Genomic DNA, 4,298 nt, shown 5'->3' with positions numbered 1-4,298 from the left:
CGTTGCTTTTCCGGTGGCGTCAGATCCGTCGTTACCTTTCGCACCCTATCGTCGTAGGACAAAAACATTCTTAATTCAAAATTTACTTGCCAAAATACTTTATGTTTATCATTTCAAGAAAATAGCTAATTAAGAATACGTGCTCTCCAGGAGCTCATTTCTCTTATTACGTTGACAGTTCGTACTTTGATCTGAACCTGTCTGAACCAACGTTTATGGTCTGAACCGATATTGCCGATATGCCGATATTCTCAAGCAAAGCACTTTGATTCTTGGGTTTTTTAACAGCAATGCTGTTTAAGCCGACGGTTGCTCCGTGCACCGTTGCATTCCGTGTACCGTTGTGTTGACCTTAGAATGTGTTCGCAGTAATGACATCACCGTTAGTAGTGTTGGTGGCGTTGCGCCTCGGCGCGACAGACTCCATTAGTGAACATCACAGTAGGGAATTGACTTGGCTAGGACCTGTCTGGTCCACCTGATAAAAAAAAAAAAAAAAAAAAAAGGAAGCCTCAGTACCAATCCAATCTATGTCATCATGACGATACGTCAGGTCATGATCGATGACTTCACCAGGTGATTCACGCACCGCGCGTCCGGTCCCGTCCGTGCTGCGCCTTTCATTTGGCGTTTCCTCGAATGCCGCACCACACATCAGCGAACCACACTCAGCGATGACGATGGGTATCTTCAAGAGAGAAGGATGAAGATGAAGCAGCAAATGCACATCCACTGTACCCGTGTAAAAGATGAAGCGCCATACAGCGCTCACACTATTTCCCCCGTGGTTGTTGAAGCGGCCAGCCTGACCCAATTAGTCCGCAGCACTGCGCCGAATAAAAGGCTTAATTAATGCGTGAAACGTGTACACCTGCAGTTCCACGGTAACGGCTGTCCGAAGGATGATAAACATAGGAGACGCGATAGTTGACAGGGAGGTTTGTCAGAACTGAGTTCAGACCAATGAAACGGCGCTGGAACTTGTCACAAAGGCCAGGAGTGCGTAATGGTGTCCAAAGTAACATCTCGTCGCCGAGACGGAACGAAACTTCGCGGTGAGTAGCATATATAGTAGTGACACTTGCGGTCTTCCTGGTTGGCCTCAGTGTTGAGGCGAGCAAGTCGGCGACATCTGGCACTCGGGAAATGAACAGGTCAGTAAGATACGATGAGGCTCTGGCAGGTGTAGAAAAGAAAGACCTAGGCATCAAGAAGGGTAGCGGGAGAATTTTCGTAAACGAGGAAAAACGGGGTGTAACCTGTGGTCCGCTGTACAGCCGTGTTGTAGGCAAACGAAACATAAGGCAGAATCGCGTCCCTATTTCGGTGGTCCTGGTCGACGTACATAGACAGCATGTCAGAAAGCGTGCGGTGGAACCGCTGCGACCGGGTGATGGCTGGAGGTCATGTTGTGAAGTGTGGTAGAGGACTCAAGAACTTTGGGTACAATCGTCGACAGAAACGTCCGACCGCGGACAAGGTGTCCACCACAATCCTTAATACTTTACAATCCCTAATACTTTCCTTGGCCTCGCCGACTGTTGGCTTCTTTCCTTCATGTATTATAACGAGCATCCTCATTTTCCCTTCATTTATCTGCTTGTAGCTTACGGGGGTCTCGGTTCTGGCAGTCTTGAAGCCATAGGTAGCATAAGAGGGTTCTAGCACAGCTTTCTGTGATCACGTTCTACGCACGTTCTACGTGACGCTGGCGGTAACACAGGACGTTCTACGTCCACCGCTACGTCCACACAAGAAAGTAGCAGGTGGGACAGCGGCCAATGTAGCTCGGCTCAGTTAGCTCAGTTGGAAGAGCACCGGACGCGATGTTCGGAGTCGTGGCAAGGTCAATTCGTCGTAGGTTCGGTTCCCACCATCGGCACGTTGTGTTTCCTTCTACTTTGTGTTCAATTATCTTTCCCCTAAACAGTTATTCCTAATTTACGTAATTACCGAAGTAAAAATAAAAAAAGGACTAAGTACAATCTCTAATGCTTTCCTTGGCCTCGCCGGCTGTTAAAGAACACTGCGTTACACTTGACACCAATCAATGGAACAAAATTTGTAACACCGTTAACGGCACACTAAATCAAAAAAGAACCTGGCATTTACTCAGAGAACTACTCGGGCCTCAACCGGCGCCTGTTCCCACTCTCGAGAAGCACTATTCTCAACTAGGCGCGGATGCCTTAACAGCCGAACTCCGCGATCTCTACATTCCTCCTCCCCTACCCAGCCTTTATACTCCGTACACTGGTACTTCCAATGTAGAACTCGATCAGCCGTTTACCCTCTGGGATCTCGACTGGGCGCTAGAACAGCTAAAGCGGAAGTCAGTCCCAGGTGAAGACCAGATTACATACTCACTCATTCGAAATCTCTCTGACAAGGACAAAGAACATTTTCTGAGCATTATAAACTTACATTGGGAAGAAAGCACACTCCCAGCATCTTGGAAACAATCACTTATAACCCTACTTCCAAAGCCAGGCAAAAAAACTGCGCTTCAAAACCTCCGGCCAGTTTCTTTAACATCATGCCTGGGAAAAACCATGGAGCGGATGGTGCTCAATCGGCTCGAGACTCATCTTGAATCCACAGATTTCTTTCCCCCTCAACAAATTGGCTTACGAAAAGGTGTGTCTACTCAGGACCTATTTTTTCTCCTCATGCACGAATTTGACCCTCCGCCCACTTCCCAGATCCAAGCCATAGTGGCCCTTGATGTGCGAAAAGCTTTTGATAACCTTGCCCACGATCCTCTATTAAACATCCTTGCCTCTACTGGCTGTGGTCCAAAGATGTATGGCTACCTCACAGCATTTCTCCGCGACCGTACGGCCAAGTTCCGCCTCCCCGATTCGATATCTGATCCTTTCCCCCTCAAACGTGCTACTCCTCAGGGCGCTATTTTGTCACCCACCCTTTTTAACCTTGAAATGGCTCCTCTATCTCGTATTTTAGCGTCTATCCCAAACCTAAAACACACATTCTATGCAGACGACCCTACTCTTTGGTGCACTTCTGGGTCTCCTGGAGCAGTAGAGGAGACCCTACAGCAAGGTATCGATGCAGTCGTTAGTTACCTTGATAAAGTAGGGCTATCTCCCGCACCTGAAAAATCCGAATTGCTGCTGATTGCAAAAACTCGCTATCAACGCCAACATAACCAGCTGATCAATCTCACAATGGCAGGTCACCCCATCCCTCATCCTGCCGGATCCTCGGACTTCATATCCATGAGTCAACCAATCAGGCCAATGTATCTACAACCGTTAAAGATTGCAATCAGCTTACGCATCTAGTTCGCCGCATAGTCAATAAGCACGCCATGCTACGCGAGGGTCAAGTCAGGCAGCTTGTCCACGCATTAGCACTTAGCAAAATTTTATATACGATTCCTTACCTTACACTAACTTGTCGCCAAAGACATCAAATTGAGGTTGCGCTTCACATATTGTACAAGGCCGCCCTTAACGTCCCTGTACATACGTCCACGGAGCGCCTATACTCTACGGCTGTTCTTGCCCCTGGGAGACCTCATACAACATCGCGACCGGCAAATGGCACGTCTTTCTAGCACCAAACAAGGACATTGGATACTATAGCAGGTTGCACTCAAACCTATAGACCTCCCTATAATTACCCTTCCTTCGCTCCCGGATAACCTCAGAATAATCCCCATTCCAAAAAACGTTGCACCCGACACTAACACAGGCAGACGTTACGCTCGCGTTTCCAACCATGTTCACCCAACAGATTCCACGATCATCTACACAGATGCATCACGAACTAACATCGGAGCGGCTGCTTACTCAATTCAGAGCTGTAGCGATGTAGTGACGCACACCCTCGGTCCTTACATAGATCCTCCTCCTACAGCGACTCTCGAGACCCTACCAATAGTTACCAGTATTCAAGACCTCGCACAAGCACCCCCTAACCCTTCAGGATATACCATATACACTGATTCAATACAAGCTATACGCGCCATTTACACGGATCGCATTCCTGAAGAACTACACGATGATCTACACAGAGCTCTTACCAAACTACGTCCCCACACTGTAACACTGAGGTGGATTCCTGGTCACGCTGGAATCCCTGGCAATGAGGTAGTGCATCGCCTCGCCCGCGAACTTCAACACCGGGCGCCTGGGATTCCCTGGCCTTATCCGCCAACGTGGGACACTACTCTTCACTACAAAAAAGAAATCAACGTTCACTACGACAACATTAGAGAAACTCTCCGTACACTTCCTCTTCCTGATAAATCTCTCACTACCACGCAAATCCGC

Source organism: Amblyomma maculatum, chromosome 1 (genome assembly GCF_055883805.1).
Source record: "Amblyomma maculatum isolate TAMU_Amacu chromosome 1, ASM5588380v1, whole genome shotgun sequence".
In the NCBI taxonomy this organism is placed as follows: domain Eukaryota; kingdom Metazoa; phylum Arthropoda; class Arachnida; order Ixodida; family Ixodidae; genus Amblyomma; species Amblyomma maculatum.
This window is presented reverse-complemented; position numbering follows the sequence as displayed.